The 22,005-nt window shown below is 39.8% G+C and overlaps 1 long non-coding RNA gene across 1 annotated transcript in view; it reads left to right on the top strand.

The window, feature by feature from the left end:
• LOC138104873 (uncharacterized) overlaps positions 1 to 21,729 on the top strand; it is a 62,079-nt gene extending 40,350 nt beyond the window's left edge. The window contains exons 2-4 of the long non-coding RNA XR_011148319.1: positions 5,428 to 5,628; positions 6,892 to 7,063; positions 21,701 to 21,729. This is a non-coding gene — a long non-coding RNA (uncharacterized lncRNA). The remainder of the gene's footprint in view (positions 1 to 5,427; positions 5,629 to 6,891; positions 7,064 to 21,700) is intronic.
• The last annotated feature ends 276 nt before the right edge of the window (positions 21,730 to 22,005 follow it).

Below are 22,005 nucleotides of genomic sequence, written 5' to 3'. Positions count from 1 at the left end.
GCTGGCACCGGGCACCTTGCTGTGAAATGAAGGCACCTCCTTGGGCTGATCCAGGCCTGTATTGTCAGTGACCAGGTATACATGCTTTTCTATCTGCTTGGAGCCCATCGATCCCATGATTTTGCAAGGTGCTGGGTCAGAGCAGTAAATGAAAACCACTGTGTGACAAATCTTTGCCAGGAGAAGCAATTTCATGGAATGGGTTTATTTTTTTTTCATTTTCCTAGCAAAGGTCACAGCACAGAACAAAACATCAGTGATTCTGAGCTTGCTATTTTCACAAGCTGTGTGGTACACAGATCAATGGTAATTTTCTTATGCTGGGTAGCATTAATATTGACTATAAGAATAAAATATTAATTTAAAGCTAATAACAGAACTGTGAAATGTTAACTTTGCATCTAACAAAGAGAAGGAAGGCAAGCTAAGAAGGGCAACAGGGTAAACAAGAAGGAAGATTTGAGAAAGAAAATGGCAAAGGGAAGGTCTGGGTAATGAACTGCTGAAGCTTCAACTGTTCCCAGACATAATCCCACATTTCTTCATACTCATGTTTTCAGGTTAGTTGTAGAACATGATCCTTTCCTGAGGAGAAACATGAGAGCAGCTGCGTCATTATGGCTGCATTTGGGAATGTTATAAGGCCACAGTTCATGGGGGAGATGCTGAGGGTGTGTATCTTGATGAACAAATGATTGCTAAAGATCCAATCAACCTTATTCTTGTGCCAGCTGCTTTTCCTATATGTCTACCTGAGGATATTCCTGCCACATGTTCAGCTGTTTCTTTTAACTTTGCTTTGGCATCAAAATGTGTTTCTGGAGGGTTTGCCGTGTATGATACTTTCACAGTAGAAAAAATTACTGAATTTACAATAGGTATCCAATACAAGTACCTTGGGTTGCAAGGTAGCACTGCACAAGCTACCTATTGTGAAGCTGGTAAACCACTCTCAATTACACTATCCTGAATCTTAATACCTTCAAGATGCAGCAAAACCTTTTCTGATTTAGAATGAATGTGTTGTTGATAATGGTGAGAAGAGGAGGTGGGATATTGCTGCTGTTTCCTATGCTTCAGTGCATGAAACATTGATATTAGCACACTCTGCTGGACTTTTTTGCTTTGTCCCTCTGCAATTAGGATTTCTACATCTGTAAAAGGTGGCTTTTATACTTATGTATGCTTGGCTTTTGGACGCTGATGGTGGAATGCATATATAATTAGAGTCCTTCCAACTAGTCTATATGTTCTTCTTCAAAGTTCTGGTGATTATTTAGCTACATGTGCAAAGTTTACACAAAACTTTAGAGATTAAATTAATTCACCCTTTCTTGTTGGGTATTGTACAATTTTTGTACAATGTAAATTTTGTGTTCTGGACTGATTTCAGAGTAAGAAGGGTAAGATTGATGCTAATGAGCTCCAGAGGCTTTGTTATGGTTCTGAGATCCCATGATGCATGTCACAGAGATCTCTTTCCTTCTATAGCACAGAGCAATGCAGTGGTATGGAGAACAACCACAAAAATATTTCCCATGTTTCTGGAGTCCCATGAAGGAAGTTGGTGTAAACACCACTGAAAGATGCTGAGAAACCTATATAAATTGCCTTTGTGAACCTGGGACTGTCATGTTATAAGGCTGTCTGTATGTTTGTGTGAGGGGGAGGACACCCTGGGCCATTTAGCTCTCTGTGGTAATAATGAAAATGGATGTGACTGCTGCATGCTGTCCTCTGAACTGAGGAAATCCTGCTTGGACCAGTTATAGTAGCTTCAGGGCACCTTTCCTCTAAAAATGCCTCTTCTGCACTTACCATGCTTTGTTGTCTCAATATATAAAGTCAAAGTGGGAAAGATCTTCCAGAGCACTGGGAGAAGTGATGGTCCACCGAGAGTCTTGCACATTCAGCATCTTCTTCTGTGTAATTGAAGTAGGGTTGGCCTCTGGAAATAGCTCCTGCTGTTAGATGAAACCCCAGTTACAACAAGCTTGAGATCTGCTGGTCTAGATATATTTACTGGTTTTGCCTATAAAGTGATTTTTTTCTCTTAAGTTTTGTATCAAGTTCTGACTTTTCAACAGTCTCTTTTCTCAAATTAATCAATGTCTGCAGCATTTTTTTTCTCTCTTTCCTGCTTTTAGGCCATCTCTGCTTTTTGTTACTTTTTACTGCATTTGTATATTATCTCCTTCAATTTTCTTCTATCTTTTTGAAGCATGCTGAATTTTAATGAGTATGTAAATTAACATTAGCCTTCCCTGTGTAGGAAGCTGGCCTGCTGCAGTTCCCTTCATGCCCTCTTGACATTTTAAGCTTTACATCCAGATGGTGCTGGCTACAAAAAGGAATTTCTCTCCTATGCAATTTTCATAGGGAGGAAGATATTCTTTCTAGCTTGTGGGGTGGGAAAGGTTGGAACAAGAAATTATTTTGGTACCAAATCAGATGAAATGCTTTAAAAAAGAGTATTTTTACTGTAGTTTAAATATTTGTGAGGAGAAACCCAGTGAACCAGTCAACTGGAAGGAAGGAAAAAGGAAAGATTCTTTTTGTTTAAAGCCATTCCCTAGGCAGCTGGCTTCCTAGGCCATCAGGGTGTTCAAGGTTATGGGCACTGCAGGAACCTGGTTTCCAGCTTGGTAGGCAGCTGGCAAGAATGCAGGTTTTCCCAAAGTTTTAAGTCAGCTTTATTTACAGTAGATACATAGTAACTGTTTAAAATAGTGGTTGCTTTAGAACTCAAGGCTCCAAATTGCCCATAGATCAGTGTAGGGAATACTGGCACACAAAGAGTTTTGTCTGTCCTATTTTTCTGGTAAGATGATGCAAACCCTTAAAATTCCTACCAACCTTTTTTTTTTTTTTTTCTGTGCTAGACATATCTCGACTTATCTCTGCTCTGCCTTAGAACAGAAAGCTTTGTCCAGCAACAAGGCGGACACGACCATGAGAATTACAAAGTATCAGTACTCATGTCCTGTGAACAAACAACAAAAGGTTATAACAGCAAGAGTTGATGATTTTATGTTTATGAAAGGAACATGTAGCAAGGCTGTGAAGTTTTTAAATTAAGCAGACAAGCTTTTATTGGAAGGTCAAAGATCCTTCAAACTTCCTGAGAGATACTGAGCATCCCAAGTGCCACCAAGGAGGGTCCTGCCCTTTCCCTTGGTATTTAGCAAGCAGTGGTATTTTCAAAACTGCTTCATGCCCAGCAAAACAGAAGGCTGGCTTTGAAGTGGCTCTTACTGATGCTGCTGGCACAGGAACTGCAGCAGCACACACTGCTTGGTGTGCAGAAAACAAAGTGTTTGTCTGTGTGTAGCAACCACCACTGAGGGTAACTAAGGGCTGTACACCACTCTGTGTATGCTAAGCTTCCACAGAGTGCATCCATCCTGTGTGTCTAAACGTTTTAAGAGGCTCTAATTATGGTGAATTCCCTTTACATCTTTCATTGACCTTGATTAATCTAAGGAAGTTTGTGTTGACAATAATAAATATTCAAAAGAGGCAGCAAGGGCATGCTAACTGACTAACTATTGCAGCACTTGCCAGAAGATGAAAAACCTGTGTTGGGTTTTTTGGGTTTGTTTCTTCCAGGGATCTATCTGTCCTTTTGAACTCTCCATAAGGATCCTTGGCATAGCTCCAATTAGTTCTCTTGATCTCCTTGTTCATTTTCTTGCCATTCTGAAGTGGAGTCTGCCTTTACAGCACTCACCACCAGAGCAGGAAAAGTCCTTCTTAGTGGCTGAACTTAAATGTCAGTATTCAAATAATCTTACTGCATCTTCCAGTTTTGTCAATTTATTGTAAAAATACAGGCCCCTTTGGAATAGTGCAGTCCCTGAAATTATTTTTTTTTCTTAAGAGTCCATGTTATTTCTTTTTAACATTGTAAATTACTATTTTGTAATAATTTGTTAACTTCTAACTAGCTTCTAATTCTATTCAAGACATAAGTAAACCTTAATATATTTTTATTTTGCTGCACCTGACTTCGACATTATTTCAAAAAGCAAGATGAGGCTTGATTGTATTTTATTGGGAAACTTTCACATGTTACAAGTGTAGGGTTAGCAGTGAGGATGAACTCATGCAAAGGTGAATTTCCTGGAACAATATTTTCTCCATCTATTTGCATTCACCTGTTATAAAAGTGTTTTTCATTTTGAAACTTAAGCAAATGGGTGAGGGGGAGGGAATATATTCTATCGTATAATACAACATAGCATTCAAAGGAGAACTGCTCTGTGGCTAACAGAAGTATATTTGCTCCATCTAATAATACTTTTAACTTTGCAAAGAATATGGTTATAGAAAAAATATCACTCTTGCAATACTTGCTCTATTTAATAGCAGAGGCACAATGTAGAGGCTGCTCTTTACAAAGACAGCAGGTAAAGACCACCGTCAAAATGTGTGCGTATGGCTGGCTCTGTGCAGGTGTCTGATTTCACAAGGGATAGTACAGAGCTTTCCATGCAGAACCAGAGCTTACCCTGTGCTTGCCAGCTTCTCACCAAAGGTACTGAAATGGCTGTATGAATGGAGGATTATTGTCACCTGCCCTGTGACAGGTGACCAGCCTAGAAAGCAAACCCCACCACTCAGGTTGAGTTCTTCTCATGTGCCCTGTGGTGAAAAGGACAACTGGAATTACTTAGGTGCTGCCTTTCATACTCATCTGGCTTCATTTGTCCTGCTTAACACCACACCACACGCTCCTGTAGAGCTAAGCATAACCCTAGCAAGAATATTTACAGTGCTTGCAAATGTGTTCATCCCCACTTTGCATAGCAGAATGATGGTAGGTTTGTTGATGCTGAGGCTCAGTAATCACAAATTCAGACTTGGTTCTGTCTGTGTATGTGCAGCACTGAGCATATTGCTGTGCTATGGCTGGTTTGCAACAACACATTCACACATGAAGTTTGATTTATTTTTTTATTCTTTTAAATTCTATACTTTGTAATTTATTGCAATAATGAGCCCTCTCATGAAATAACATTGAAGCTATTTAGAGAAATATTTTGTAATACCAGTGAGATACAGAAACCATTTTTATATTGAGCATATAAATAAGCGTGTGTTTGTGTGTGTGCTTTCAAACCTTTGTTTAGCTGGGTACGTGATACACATGGGGTTATGTCAATCCCTAATGTGACATGGAAAATAAAAATCTTTGAATGTTATTCTCACCATATAACCAGGTTGACCGATAGCACGGGCTGTTGGCATTGATAAATAAATTAAGTGATAAGTATGTGAAATTCACGCCTGATGGCAGTAGTATAGGGTATGTGGATTGTTTAGTCATGATTTTGAAGTGTACTTTGATTTGTAACCTGATTGGATAATGAAATAGGTAATGCAGCAAAATAAAAAACTCACAAATATTTCCTTCTTCATCCACAGGAAAAGGCAGGTGCGGTATAAACAATGACATCCTGAGTGTCAAAAGCTAAAGAAATGAAGACAGCTGGCTGGTGGCTTGACATCAGCTGGAAGTGAGCAACAAAAGAATATGATGGAATGATTGGCCTGACTGAGAAATGCAGAGTAAAAATGTCAGTGCATGTAAAGACCTCCAATTCCCACTGTCAAAAGCAACTTTTGGTGAGTTTTAAAATGGATGGTGCTTCTGAAATTATGAGTTTTGTGACTTTGTCAATTTCTGAAATCTCCTCACTGCTTTTGTGATGTAGCAGTCTCTCAATAATTAAGGTTGTAGTCAGCTTTTCTTTATGAACTATTTTTCCTTTTTCTCCCCTTGATATATTGTGCTCAGAAATGGTTCTACCAGCTTCAGCTGTAAATCTCAAGTCCATGACAATGGAAGTAATTTTGTGAAACAAATGGCAGAGTGAAAGATATGATGTTGACCATAAAAATGCCCACATTGTGGTTAGAGTTCCAATGTCACAAATCTTAGCAATGTAGAAAGAGGGAGTGAACAAAGTCACATGATATCATATGTCTTTTTGATTATTTGGTCTTATTAAAATGTGCAAAAATAGTAGTAGGTCTGTGGCAAATATGAGAAGCTGTTGTATCTTTCAGATAAAAAGTTTGTCAATACCAAAAGACCTGAATATTTGAAGTTTTGTGGTTATTCTCTGATAGCTGGGTTTAATTGTATCTTTGGCTGGGTAGATGTTGGAATCCTAAAGTGCTTCAGGCAGAAGCTTCAGTCACAAGGGAGGCTGTTCATCAGAAACAATAAGAGAGTTGTTATGGTCATAAAGCTAGCAATGGCTAGTGAATTTTCTAGTGTGTTTGTCCTCTCTGTCATCCTCATTTACACATTAAATTCTAATAGAAGTGTTTCTCTTTACTCTCTTTGCTGTCATGTGTGATCTCATTCCTTGAACTTTCCCAGACAATAACCACAGTTCAATTCCTATTTGCCAATGAGGAGTGGAGAGAAAAGTGCCCAGTTTGTATCGCTGGAGTAGAACTTACTCTGACTGGGTTAAGGAGCTCTGGCCTGGGCAGAAGGAAAGAAATTAGGAGAGGTTCCTGCACTTTGTAGGAGGTTCCAGTAAAGTCCTTTGTGCCACTGACTGTTATGGGGAGCTGCAATACTTGACAGGCTGTGAGAAGGTTGGGCAGCATCCAAGTGATAAGTGCAGCCCAGGTAACATACAAGGGGCTCTTGAACTTCAAATTTTACTTCCCAGGAAGAACCAGGGGTTGCAGGTAGAGAATGTCTCCATCTAGCCTCAGAGGTGAGGGAATGTCCCCAGAAGACTATAGTTTTCCCAGAAATGGTGTATTCTTCAGTAACAAGAGCACAGACCTTTCTAAAATATTGGTCTTCTTCTAGTCTAAGCAATATTGATCTGAAGCACAGGGGGTACTTCCTGTTTGTCTCTACAGCTCTGAGAAACGTACTGAATTTGTGGCTGTGGACAAAGAACTTAAAAAAACTGGCTTGCCTGCTGCAGTCGAAATATTGGTTTGTGTTGTCCCATTTTCTGTTGTCGTCTTCCTTACAAGCTTCTCATTGAAGTTCTGCTTTGTTTACATTCATCTGTTGGATTCTCTGCCTGTAAGTAAATAAATATTGCTAATAAGTCCTACCCTGTCTGCATGTCTAGGCTGCCAGTTTTCTAGACCAGAAGAAGCTTGAGACAGAGCTTGTCAGTTGAAATATCTAGAAAATGCATTTTTGTGATGAAAATGTATATCATTTACTGATCATGTTTCTTTGCAGTCTTTGCTGGAAGATGACCAAAGGTAAATGTTAAAAATAAGAAGCTGTGCAGAATCCTGTAAGAGCATTTCTGTATTTTCCAGAATTTGTGTATTTGTAAAGGCTTTCTATAACATCAGCTTTCCTTTTGAGTAGTCTATTTGACTTTCTTTTAAAATAGTAATTAAAAAGTTGTTTTTCCTGATATCTGGTTTCACTGTAACTGTTGCTTACTGGCTCCATTTTAGTCTGGAGATAGATGAGTATGGACACATTTTTGCTGGATCATTGAAGTTGTCTAGGTATTCAGAGATGATAATAAGATCAGTTTTCTCATAACTGTAACCAAAGGGAAAATCAATGTGTGACCATGGCACATTTTCCTCAGATATGAAAAATCAATGAAATATGCAAATAAATATTTCACTAACATGACTTGAAACCATGTGTACAGGAATGTGGGCCTAGAGGACAAGCTGAGAAAGTGAAGGGCAAATTTTTGGGCCATATATATTGACAGTCATCTGTGCTGCAGCAGATACAATGCCAATGGCATCAGAATATTATAATTAATAAAAATACATCGATGAACAGAGATATGCAGTTATAGAAAAGGTTAAATTTTAAATATGACTATAGTTCATCCAGTTTTTGAGCATAAATAATGAGACATTACACTAAAAATGTAGTCATTAAACAATGTCTGTGTATGTACATGAAGTAGTGAGGTTGCCAGAAAGAAAAAGTTCTTAGTGGGATACCTTCAGTAGTTTTTTAATGCCAGGGAGTCTGGCTGTTCCTGTGAAGTAACAGGTAATGGTGGATTATGTATCACTAGCATAAAAATTGTTTTTATGGGAGGAAGGAAGAACAAAGTTTCAACAAAACCATCGTAGCACATTGTTAGCGCAAAGAAGCCTGGAGAATTTTTGGAACTCTAGAGGAGACTTTGACTGGAAGGAACCTTTACCTAAGTCCTTCTGTGTGTCTTGGGCCTGGGGAATTGTGTGCACTCCTGAGAAAACATTGGTAAATACAATCAAATTCAAGTGAGCCTCTCAAATTAATATACATTAGAAACCGTGTAAAAGATTTGAGTTAATAACAAGATTCTCCTGGTAAGCTCCTGTCACTATTCCTCTTGGGTCTGAATGTGTGTGTTTCCATATCACAGAATCACAGACTGAGTGCCTAATTAGCAATGCCATATTACATAACAGTGTTTGGGATGTGTATATACTGGTACTGGCTTTTTCTTTTCTCTACTACTCTTTACCAAAAAAATTTTCTAGACTGTTTAGAAGACTTTCACCAGTTACAAAGAGCTATCCCTAAATTGCTCCAGGTTCTTTTTTGCTAGGTATATAGCATTACCAGTCTCAAGGCTATGATTTTAAATATAATTGTTTGGTGAGCCATAGTTTATTTGATTTGAGGTTTTGTGGGTGTGTTTTCTTTTGTGAGGTGCTTTTCTATCAGTTGAGGGAAATGTGTCACTCTTCTGTCTCCTATTGCAAGGCAAATCAGATTGTGCTCTTGTTTAGAAACTGAGTGAGGTTTACTGGTATACGGATTTTGGATTATTATTTTTTATTTAGTTCTGTATTTCTAAAAATGGGTTCATTTAGTACAGTTGTATTTTCCCTCTTGTCAGTGCCTGCACAGTGTTTAGAAAGCACTGGAGTTATTTTCTTATCCGATAAAAAAGGGACAAATCCTACTACAGTCTCTTCTTGTTTAGGCAGTGCAGTAGACATTTGTCCCTTGCAATAGTGAGCCTAGGTCCGGCACAGGCTTAGCTTGTGCTTCCTGGCACCAGGACATGGAAAGGAGATCTCTTAACTGCAGTGAAATTGCAGTGACTTAATGTTGGAAGCTGTGAGAAGCAGTGTCTTCCAGATTTTGCAGGACAGTAAAGCCCTTCCTGAGGTGTTTTATGGGTTGCTGATGCAGACCTGCTTTCTGCAGGACTAGTTCATCTTTCCTACATCCAAGGTGGTACATGTTCCCAGACACAGTGATGTGGAGGTCAGTTTCTGAGGCAGCTTAGCATTGCTGGCAGTGGAAATCAGATTTTCTGGGCATGTACTTCTATCTATGGATCATCATAATGTTTTTTTTCAAAGACAGGCCTTCACTCATCAGACATCTCTTGCAAAGCAAGCAGAATCACTGTCATCTATCATAGAGAGAATCTGCTCAGGAATATTATTTTTATAAATAGTTTTGAAAATATGACTGGGTTTAAAATGAGCAGTACAAAAACCTGGGACACTTGCAAGTTATTTGAAACTGAACTTTTAAGGAAAGCTGGGATAAAATTTTTATTTCTAATCTCCATATCTTTGACTCCTATTCAGCATAGAGTCTAACTACCAGAGAGTGGATTTGAAACTCTCCTTTGGTGAGGCAAAAATGAGTACAGCAGGTAAGCATCAAAACAGGAAGACAAAGGATTGGAGCAGTTGTTTTTAGGAAAATTTTGCACAAGAGGCAAGGATGACAGCTAGCAAGACTGAAAGAAGGGAGGGGTTTTTTGAGGTAAGAAGTCTTTTGGAATCTCTGCTAACAAAGGTGAGTCAGTGCAAAGACAGCTGTAAGAGAATAATGTAGGAGGAATTGGGGAATGTTTTTTCACAGATACAGCATTAGACTGTTGATAGGACAACTCAAACTTTGTAAAAAAAATGACTATTCCCTGAGGTATTAAAAAGGGAAGTATAATGTCCCTATTTGTGAAGGGATTTAAGTAGAGTGTAAACAGCAATGCTCTGACCTGTTGAAATATGCAAATAGCTCCTTAGGGTTAAGGTGATCTGATGTTCGTCTGAAGTGGTGACTTCTAATTTTTTTTCTTTCATTCTGACATCCGGTGGTTCTTGGAAAGAATGCTTCTGCAGGGCTTTGTGTTGCAGTTTCAGCTTGCTATCTCATGTGAGATATTCACAGTAGTGAATTCACTGTTTTCATCCTTAGCTGATTTTGCAGTGATTTGATGCTTTTAATGAAGACCAGTGTTGTCTGACCAATCTAGAGTGCAGCTGTGAAAGCACTAGGGGAATTGATATCTTTTGGTTTTCCTTGTTTGGCATTGTTTTTGGCACAGTTATCTTGCCTTCTAATTGTTTCACATCTAAAATTTTAGTTTAATTATTCTATTTGGCAAACTGTATTTGTAAGTAGGAACTTTACCTCTAAAAGCTATGTTTCTATTCAGCAAATAACATTGTCTCTGAGAAAAGTTGCAAAGTATCTTTTCATCATGACAGGCTTGTGAAATGAAAAATGTATGTGGTTTTTAACTTTCTGTAAGAGTAAGTGAGGCAGAGACAGAGGTTACCACACTGTAGGGATTTTTCCCTAGACTGCAGAAAGAGCACAGCTGGAATAGGTGCCAGATCAGATTCTCTTTATGTAGTTCTCTTATAGGGTGCAAAGTGGAGAATGACGATTTTATGTTCTTTTATTCATAGCAAGCATTTCCTTCCCTCCTGCAGAGCTGTCTTTGTCCATTAAAAAAAAAAAAAAAAAAAAGTCTGTATGTGGGTAAATGGGTTCATGGAGAAGACACCGACTCTGCCTTGATACCTGTCTAAACCTCAGATTATCTTGGTGACAAGAGTGTGCAATGATTAAAAGGGAAGCAACAAAACGCTTTCCTGCATGGAGGATTTTCATACAAATGGAAAACATGTACATACTGTGAACAATGAAGAGCCTAAGTGTTCGTCACTTCATGATAAGTATGTCTAGGCTGACCTGGTTTTAACTCTAAGGGCTCCTAATATCTGAGTAACAGGTCTGGTTTTTGGCATTCAGCTGTTATTCTGGAATGCTTGTTGGGAACTACCAAAGATACACATTAAATACTTATCTGAACATGATGCTTAGTTTCATTAAAAAATAATCATCGTAATCATAGGATTGTAGCATACCATGCTGGTAGGGAACTCAAGCAGCATTTGATCCAAACTTTCTTGGCAAAAGCATGGTCTAGAAAAGGTGTCCCTTCACCATGTCCATCTGAATCTTAAAAGTGTCTAATGCTGGGAAACTCACCACTTCCCTGGGGAGATTATTCCAATGGCTATTTGTTCTTGTTATGAAAAATTTTCCTTTTGCATCCAATCAGAATCTTGCAAGTAACTTGTATCTATTACCCCTCATTTTCCCCATATAATGCCTTGTAAAAAGGGAGCCTCCATCTTCTTTGCTGCCACTCTTTAAGTACTGGAACATGATAAGGAGGTGTCCCATAAAACTTCTTTTCTCAAGGCTGAGCAAGCCCAATTCTCTCAGACTGTCCTCATATGACAGGATTCCCACCCCTCTGATCAGCTCTGTGGCCTTTCTCAGGACTCTCTCCAGCCTGTCCACATCTCTTTTGAGAATCTAGTATTTAGGGGGTAACCAGAACAGAGTTTGCTTGAGAGGGGTGGTTTAAACCAAAACTACAGAATGTGGCCATTTTAGGAAGTTCCAGAGCTGAGTGTGTTTGTGTTACTGCTGGTGTGATGTGCCCGTGGAGCAAAGGACTGTTGCAGGTGGGTGACATCCATGAGGCAAGGGAGATGGGAGGAAGGCTTGTAACTGAAGGGTAGTTTTGCACAGGAGGATGGGGCACTTGCAGACTGTCAGCAACACCTGCCAAGAGGTGACTTTGAAATGGTGTCATGGGTAACACCGGGCAGAAAAACAGGAAGGGAGGGGAAATCTGGGATATTCTCTCACAAGTATCTCATTTTAAAAGCTAACAGCATGCCTTACATTGCAATTGGAATAAAGGTATAGTGTTACAGCAGTTCAGTCTTCTCAATATGATGTATCTCAACAGATTACTTGGTATAGCCCTCATTTCTGGAGCACTTGGGATTGTACCTCCACAATATGTCGTTTAGGATGGCAGACTGGCATGAATGTTGCCTTCCCTCAAGGTAAATAATCTTATCCTTCTGCCTTAAATCCTTGAAATTTAGAGTATGGCTGTGTTGTGAGCCTGCTCTGGAAACTGGCCACTCTAAAAGGTAATGTGTCAAGAGTACAGAAGTGTTTTAAAGCCAGATCAGCTCACAACAGAGCTACACAAATGTCATCCAAACACAGCTATCTTAGCTGTGGGAGTGAACAGCAAGGGGTAGATTGGGGGAGGGATTCTGATAATACCTTGAGTCACAATTGTTATGAGAAAATTTATAATGGAATATTGCAACTCTTGTTATAGGCAAAGAAAGCATTATTTTGCAGGTGGAAACTGAAATAAAGTGGGTCTAAGGACTCCTTTATACCAGGTTTTTTCTTGGTGAATACAACTGCTTTAACACAATTTAGTGTCAGCAGACTTAAGATCAACCTTAATTCAGGAGCAGATATAAGCTGCACTACAACCATAATCTCTAATAGAACTGTATCCATGTTTGTATGTTCATTGAGGCAACTGGGAAGCCTCCCTGGCAACTCACACCCCTAGCAGCACTGTTTCAAAAATGTCACCCTCACAGGAAGGGCCCAAGCTATAGGCTGATGATAGGGAGGAGGAAGCAGGTGCTGACTCCCACTCGTTGGATTGACGAGCAAGCACTAAGCATTGAACTATTCTCCTTAGCTCTCAGGCAAGTAATTTCCTAAAATGGTAATGAACAGGTGTTTAAAAGCAAAACCATTGATCAGAAGCCCAAGACCATTCAAAGGCTGGCAAAGCTAGGGTACAGGCCAAATTTAAAGTGCAGTGCCATATTTCAAATAACTCCTTATGCAGGAGGGAATTCTCTTGGTTTTGTGCCTTTGAAAAATTCTCCTTCAAATCTCAGTGTTTAAGAAGATAAACAAACAAGGAAATTATATATAATTTCTGTCATCAACATAAATGCAGTTAACTTCACTATAATCATAACTTTGTGATTCAAAATATCTAATCTAGATAAGTTACAGCTATAAAAATTATGAAGCAACATGAGGTTTAGGTAAGATTATGTTTAAATTAGGCCCAAGTGAAAATCATCCCCCTTGACAAGGAGCAGTCACAGTAATCTGTAACCTCTGAACAGTCTCTGACTGCAAGAGACTGCCAGTATTGAAGAAACATCAGTTTATGATTAAAATATATAAAATATATAAATTAATAAATATATAAATAATTAAATATATAAAATATATAAAATATATAAAATATATAAAATATGTAAAATATATAACAGGAAAGAATTTTCCTGATCAAGTGGTTATATAAACAGAACAAAATTAGTGTAGGCACTCTGTATGTGAGAGACTCAGTCTGTTAATGGTAAGTGGTATCACTGGATCAACAAGACAGTTGCCAGAAAACCTGAGTATAGAGGGGTATTTTAGCACCTTTCTTCTGCAGCAGGCCCCAGGGTGCTGCCTGAGGGCTGGTTGCCAAAATGCAGGATGCCTGTCCATGGGCATCCTGCTGGAGGCCTCTGCCAGCCAGATCTCACCCACAACGTGCTTGATCTCTCCACTGCCTCATGATCCCCAGGAGTTCTTACCTGCTCAGATACAGATCACGCTCTTCTCTGGAAAAGTGGTGTGTTAGGATCCCTAGCCCAGGCTAAAAATTGCCTTTTAGAAATAGCAGTGACTATCACCTTCCTGTAAAATGGAGCATCTTTACTTTGAGATTGATACTTCTTAGCATTTGGACTACATGGAGTGGGAGGCAAAGTGAGATGCTTACCAAACTAACTGCTCTGGACCTTGCCTTTCAACTTCCCTCTCTTTTATATTCTATGTAAAAGGCTGAGATCTCAGGATCTGAATCATGAGGAGCTGCAAAAAAAGAAGATTATTTTTATGAAGAGCTCTTTAATTCATGTTTTTAAGACAAGAGTGTCTGAGGCTAGTTAACATACGGTTTAAAGGCTTCAATTTTTTTTTTTTTGCATACTTTATTGGTATTACAATAGATCTAATGCAAAAATGAGGGACATACAATTGTAACCTTACTTTGTTCCATGAATTCATGTGAAATGAACATGCAATAGAGGGAAAAATATTTTGAATAGTTTGGGACAGATGTCTAAACAGGGAATAACTTCAGTGTAGGTCTCAGCAAAAACTTAAAGGATCCTTTCCTTTAATGGTGGATCTCGTGATCTCAGTTGGCAATGGCTGAATGAAGGTCAGGGAGGAAGAGGTCATAAGGAAGGCCAAGTCCTTCACCATTAAGGGATCTAACAAGGCAGTAGGACAGCATAAGAACAGACAATGTAATGAGCCACTTGCTGTTCCAGACACTGAGCAGGAATGCTGCTGTGCACTGCACTGGCTGCAGTGGCAGAGAGGCCTGCTGAGTCTTCTGGCCAAACAGAATAATGTGAAAGGAAAAGATAAGCTACTGGGTTCCACTTCAAAAGCAACTCATTCTATAATGCCTCTATCACAAGAGTATTTAAAAACCTTTTCATATATCAAAGCACTATGACAGTTCTAGAAATGTTTGGATGCTGTTGATGGTCAATAATCTACATTTTTAAAGAATCTGTATTACCTTTTTTTTTAAGGCAGCACAGAAAATAGTGAGAGACAGAACTGCTTGTTGAAAATGGACCGTATGGTAGATAGCTGTATGTATACCTGTAACAAGAAAAGTATGATTTAAATAGTGCCAGAGGAGATAGTTTAGCTGGGTTTGATGTCACCTCTGTGAAAGTCCTGCATATTCTGTAGGAAGCTTCCCTTGAGTGCAGTGACCATAGTATCTGTAATATCCCACAGGAGCTCAGCAGCAGTCTGGAAAATGTATGGCATCATCAGATAAAACATTAAACGGAGGATTGTACTGGAAAAGAGATAAAGCTAATGTGTAAAAGGGCAGTTTCTCTACTCTGCACTGATAAGAAGTGCCATTTCCCTTATGCTTCTCTGAATCTCAATTAGCTGTCTCCAGTACCTAAAAGAAGTTGAAGTCCATTGTGAATCATATTGGGTCTGACTTCCAGCATAGCAACATGTAGCTACATCCCTTCCATTTGTTTTACATCTAGAAGGTTTTCTTCTAAATGAGAGGTAAAAGGATGCTGTATAATTTTAACTGTATTCGATTTTTTTGTCTAGCTATGCAAAGAAGAGCAGCTGTTTGAACTTCATGGAAAACTCAAAAGGTGTGCCTTTGAAATGACACAACAGAGGCAGGACTCACATTTCATATTGGTCATCTGAATTTTGCTCAGAATATGAGCCCAGGTTCAGAATTTCCCTGGGTTTGTGGCAATTCATATAGATTCTAGAATTTTTAAAAGGAACAAGCCTTTTTTTTTTTCAGTAGGGTCTTATTTTAAAACCTTTTTCCTTTTTTAATGTCCTTTTGAGAAAGCAATAATTTGCAAGGTGCCATGTGATGTTTTTTCCACTGCCAACTTCTTAGGGAAAAAAAAAGTTCCTATTAGACAGCTAGGTTAGGATATTGAGCTGATCCTGTAATGCTCCTTCAATGGCATATGGGTTTTGTTCCAGGATAAAATTAACCCTGCTGCTTTTTCATGAGAGAGGAGGAATAATTACTGTGCTTTGCTCTTTCTCATCAGTACATTGGCCTGCTGCCCTGGCTTTTTACTACCTGGTATTACAGGCAACAGTAACTCTGTTTTGTCTCCTGCCACCTTGTCCTTCAGCCACCAGTGTTAGCATGGTCATTTCACCTTGTGTGTTAATGGCCCTGCTTGCTAAGCCCCAGCTATCTTACTTCCACTGTGCTGCTGTGTGCTGATACTATACCATTAATCATTTTCACTTCTCCACTGCTTGAGTATTCATCAGATGTCTTGAAGTTTGCTTTATGTTGCTCTTTTCTCTATTCTGTTTTTCCTCGGATTCCTCAAGGACCCTTATACAAGTATTAACAGATTGCTATCAAACAAGTTGCTATCAAATGGTGAGCTTATGCTTTGACCAAGGGGAGTACAAATGTTTTATTTTCCCTTGTAGGACAATTTTAAACTCTTTTTTGTTTCTTTGCTTGTTTCTGTTTGTTTTTTATCAAGTGAAATGTTCTCAGCTCTGTGCAGCATTTCATGGGGTTAAGGTACAGTGGTAGTTACTTTCCGTAGGTAGCTATCATTCCTAAATGCAGAGGCATAAAATTTAATGGACTGATGCAGTGAAATATTGTGGTGAGATATTTCACTAAATAGAACAGTTCATACATTTGACCTCACATAGAATAGCTGGGTAGTCTACATTTAGTCTAGACCTGGCAGGTTCATACTCGTGAAATCACCATATAGTTTTTTTAAAAGGATTTGAGGGTTCAGTGTGTTGTTCATACTCAGTGTGAGATGAAAGATGCCAGACTTTTTAAAATTGCTTTATGAGAAATGAGTTGACAGCCCTTCTTATACATCTGTCATCTGGCTGGAAAGTAGGCATCAGGATCTTTTCAACTGTCAGCCAGCCAGGGACCCCCTATCCCTGCATAGGAGAGATAGAAAACAGACATTGGCACATCTTACTAGGATTTCAGCATCAGTCTTTGAAGGAGAGCTTCTTGGGTGTGAAGTCGATCTCCACTATTCTGGCAAGACTGTGTTGCCCTGGCACAGATGATGAAAAAAGTTTCTTTTTAGTTCATAATGAGGACAGCAAAACAATTTTGCTTGGGGAAACTGCTGCTTCTGGTGGCTCTGCCCAGACTGAGTTACCACTGGTTGTAAAATGGTGATTTATTGTTTGAGTTTTGGTGCTTTTGGGGAAGGATCAAAAATTCCACTAGGGTGTGGGGTGTAAAACCAAAGTGGAACCCACAGCAGAACAGTGGACACAACACCTCAATGCTAACTTCCAGGACACACAGTTCCCATTTGTCTCAATCAAAGTAGCCTGAACAAGTCTAGCTGTTCTGATGCATGGATTCTGGCAGCCCATAACGTCTGGTGCTAGCCCAGAGCTCCTCATCACATCATCATGCTTCAGGTTGGTGTTGAAACATGGGTTCCTGTCGGCGACTGAATCTCGAACCCAGACCTGCAGGGAATCTGAATCGTTTATTCAAAGGAATGAGCTGGTTTTATACACTTTTCCAAGGCACAGTATTTCTTTATATGGTAATCTTCACTGTGTGACCTATCCCATGTTGCCACATCACAACACACTTTCTCAGTGTCCCTTTATGGGGTGGTCACTCGCTGTTCACCCATCCATCAGCTCCCTGCAGGCTCCTCTCTGTGGAGGTCTGCCATGTGATACCTCCTCCCCCCAAGGTCTGGTGGAGACAAGCCTGTGTGTGCCATCATGTGCTCCTTTGTGCTGCCATGGGCCTCTGCAGGCAGGTTTTACAGCTCACAACCCAATTCTCTCTTCAAATTCCCCATAGGTTCCTTTATTCCTCTTGGTCTCTCCAGCCTTACCAAAACTTCCAGAATACCAATGCACTTAAAATATTGCAATCACATAAATATTTTAACAGATTACTAGGAGGTACAGGTCTGGCATGCTACACTGTAAGAATGCCAAAGCAAATGTTGAGAGAGAATTTTTTTTTTTTTTTAACAAGGTCTGAGAATGCTGTCTGTCTTCAGTTTGGTTTTTTTTGTGAGGTTTTTTTGGCATGTTTTTAGTAAGGTTTCACCACAAAAATTCTGATGGAGATCTTCTGACTTATGACTGCTGAAAAAGTATATCAAGTGGCTCTGTTCCTGGGAAAAATATACCCAACCCAAATTATAACAGATAGACTTGTTTTATGTCTGTAGCCCCTTGATGAAGCATAGACCTGATTCAAACCTCTGTTCAGCACTGCATATCACAATGTCCCTTTCCTGAGGTTTAGCCAAACCACATTCCCTCACACAAGATGCTGTTACAAGTCAGGTAGTAATCATGATCTATCACACAGCTGACTATGGGGCCCAAAATAAAAATTCTGTGGTGACCTATCACCTGAAGATGTCATATTTCTTCTTAATGGGTTGTCCTCTGCTGTTCTGCTGAGATGCCTGTCCACAGTCTGGCTCTTAAAATTCATGACAGCACCATCAACCTGTACTCTCCATACTCTCACAGTGACTAATTCTGTCTGCCTGTGGCATCTTTATCCTATACAGGACAAGGGGAGGAGTCATGTACTTTGGCTCACCTGCATCATTACAGTTTATGAATATTAGTCACTGAGCTGAACCAGCAATCCCCTTGCCTGTGTCTGGTTCGCCCCTTAGTGTGAACTCCTCTCTTTATAAGTTTGTATTTCCCCAGTTTGTACATTCCTTTCTGCTTTGGAGCCTCTGTGCCTTGTTTGTTCAGGGAAGTAGCTAATTAAAAAGCAGAAACTCTTTTTTTTTTTTTTTTTTGTGCTTTCTTTCATGTATTTTGCTTCAGAATGTGATTTGTGGCCTGAAGTTCAACAGGTGGGAGCTCACTGCTTGCATTTGTTGCTGAGCAGGGAGGGGAAGGACCCAGAGCAGCTTTGTGGCTCCAGTGAGTCTAAGGAGATAGAGGAAAGGTAGTACACCCTGGCTGCTCTGAATGTGTGCAAGGGACAGAAACTGTATGTCAGACTGGTGTAGCTGGTTCAGACATGGTTACACTGTCAAGGCTGCAGGTGTGTGTTCCTCCTTGTTGAGGAAGCAGTGCTGTGCTGTGTGTGCACAGAATAAGCCACTGAAAAGCAGAACACAACACACTCATAAGACCAGAACCAAGAGTTTTTGGTTTTCACTTCTGTGACTATAAATTCTAGCCAGCATGGATAAGAGCTCCTTCCTCTGTGGGTTTTTTAGTGTCTTAAACAGTACAAGTTTCCATCACACTGATTCCTTTACTAGAGGATATCTCCTCTACTTGGGTGATTTTTGTTAAGAAGAAATCTCTGTAGAAACCTCAGGGACCTCTTCTGTGCTGAAATAATTGTTTTAGGTTCCAAAGTTAGTGGTGGTAGAGACAAGAGTAAGAAAAGGAGCAAGAAGCTTAGAAGAAAAAGTAGACTTAGTCAAATATTACCTCAGCCTCATTTCCATAGAAAGACAGGTTAAGTGAAGAAAAAAATAGCAGCTACTGCTTTTTTTCCCCATCTGGGTCTCTATAGCTATTTGAAAATACTGTTTTAGTGTTCATGCACTGTTTTTTCCACCTTGGAGATTCAGTACTGAGCCTCTGTGGCTTTGAGGAGGTTGGCAGGGAATACATACATTGCTTGTGCTGAAGCTCAGGAAGGCAGTGACTGGATTAAGAAGTGGCCTCCAGTAAAGGACTCCTTTTCTAGTTATCAGCAAACAAAAGCATGTTCACTGCAGCTGAGAGAGCCTTAAGCAGCACCTTCAGAGCCATTCATCTCTTTGTGCCCAGAGCTGCACCTGAACAGCAAACTGCAACTGTGACAGCAGAGAATGAGGGATATGGCTCATGCCAGCTCTGAAACATTGGTTCAACAGCCACTCACAGCTGTGAGAAAAGGCTGAAGTTAGATGCATTCCAAGAAATCCTGGGGATGGGAGTGCCTTACCTAAAAGACATAGCTGATTTATCACTTTCCCAAGTTTTTTGATTCCCACTGAGTCCTTTCTCCTCCACCTAAAGCATGCTTTTACTTTATTCCTTTGTAATTGAAGGGCTATTGTGAGTTAAGACTCTTAATGGAAGTAGTTAAGACTCTCCAGATGTCTGCATGGGACTCAAGCTATGACTGCTCAAATAATAAGAACCCCTAGATATCCAAAATTGGCCCCTCATGCTGCTAACAGAACTTGGCTAAAAGATGCTAAAAAATTATTATTCTTTGTAAATTCAGCATACCAAGGAATTTGGGAGTAAGTATTATAAATGTCAGTGTCTTATGGTACTGAGAATCAAATAGATCCCACCCAGCCTTTTCTTTTAGAACTTTCTTCTTAAAGAAGCTCACAAGTTAGATTCCCAGGTTTGTTTCTGCATGGTGAAGTTCTATGGTGGATGCCTTGCTGCAACCCAGTAGCAGCTGCTCTCCAGTCTTCCCCGGGGCATGCTTTCTTAATGCTTAGAGGAAATTTTAGGAAAGGAGAAATGGCTTTTAGAGAAACTGAGGGGGGGGGCGGGGGAGGAAGGTTGTGTGATTAAATTATCTTCAACAAAACATGATAGAAGTGAGAGACTTATTATACCTACTCCTTTTGAAGGAATAGAGGAACATTGTCCCATTGCATTGTCTATGGCTCTGCTGTGCCTGGGTAAATGCTGGAGCAAACCAGGAGAGCAGAACATGGTGATTCCAAATGGAGAAGTGCATTTTTGTTTTGCAAGATAGAGAGGGGCGTCTGTTGCCTGAAATGGTTTTCAATGACTTCAGTAGGCATAGCTGGAGCTCAGGTTTGGTGCCTATCTGTGCCCATCCTCTTCTAAGCCATACTTTATTTGTAGTTCTGCCTGTCTGCTGGTAGCACTGCATTCAAGCAGCACTAGCGTTTGCCTGGCAAATGTCATAGTAAAATCTTTGGAGACAACCCAAATTATGTGGGATATTTGTCATCTTTTGCTTGTATTGTTCTGTGGCACATAAAGTACCAACAGGCGACATTTGAGATGCTGCTCTGACAATGATTTTTAATAGTTGAAGAATGATCCCTGCTGCCCAGACAACGCCAAGCCAGCTGTCTGTGTGTATCCCAGGGCTGTGACTTCACCAGCAACTTTTAATTTAAAATCCAAGTATTGGTGTAAGTTCACTGAAGGGTAAAGCAATGAGTGTAGGGACTGCTATAAAGGGGCAGGGCTTTTCCAGAGAGATCCTGAAGACCTGTTGTTCCTTGGCCAATTTGTTGTTGCAGCCTGAGGATGGGCATCCTGCTATTCTCACAGAGGGACAGAAGAACAGACTGGAGAGAGATTAGCACTGTGTGTCGAATATTTCTGTTCGTGGACTGCAACCTGGGATTTTTGAGTGCTTGTGTGCTAGTTATGGTATAGATGAACCTGTTATAAAAAGTGGAGATATGTTTATTCTAATGTGGTACCCAGATTTAATAAATCCTGACAGACAGTCAAGCTCTAGGAAATTCTGAAACTGTATACCAAAAGATCTGGTATTACCCAATTACTTTCAATATGAATCCCTCCTCAACGCACCTTCTTCAGTGTCCCCACAGGGATAAACTCCAAGGCAAGAAGCACTTAGAAGGCTTTTTAGTTGAGAATTGCATTTGTGAGACACATTTTTATGTGGAGGACCTATAGCATTTCAATGAAATAAAATGCCAAGTTAATAAAAGTGTGAAGAAAATAAATCTGTTGTGGTTAAAAAAGCTGGGCTATATCTTCTTTAAGTGTACTACAAGCGAGAAAATTAGTTCTGCTTTGGAATACATCTTCCTGGGCATAATGAAATTTGGGATGGACTTTTAAGATGTTCAGTTTCCTTTTCCTTAGCTTTTCAGATGCCTATTCTTGTGCAAAAATCTGCCACAACTCCAGTCCTGGAAGAGTTACATGGTATTCTTCAGCCAGAATTGCTACACTGACAGCCCATTATGGGAGTGGGCTGCAGGTCCTTCCAACAAATTCTTTGTTTCTCAGGGTATAAAAAGTCTTTGGAGAGGGAGAGGTAAGTGGCCTGTTTTGTTCACATCAAAGGTGGTTCCACTGTATTTGATCCAGCTGTGAATGGCACCAGAACTGTTGGGATGATGCTGTGTTTTTCTGGCAGAACTTGAGCTGAGAACAGTCAGCCTTCTGCTTGTAACTTGCACCCTGTGAACTGTCACTGTGCTTTTTGCTTGGGCTGTGAAAAGATAGAGACTTTGTCTTCCTGAGAGTTATCTGTCTTAACTGGGCACTAACTCTGATTGCTATTTTTTCTTTGAAATGCTTATTTTAGTGCA

Source organism: Aphelocoma coerulescens, chromosome 2 (assembly GCF_041296385.1).
Source record: "Aphelocoma coerulescens isolate FSJ_1873_10779 chromosome 2, UR_Acoe_1.0, whole genome shotgun sequence".
NCBI classification, from domain to species: domain Eukaryota; kingdom Metazoa; phylum Chordata; class Aves; order Passeriformes; family Corvidae; genus Aphelocoma; species Aphelocoma coerulescens.
This window is presented reverse-complemented; position numbering and strand designations above follow the sequence as displayed.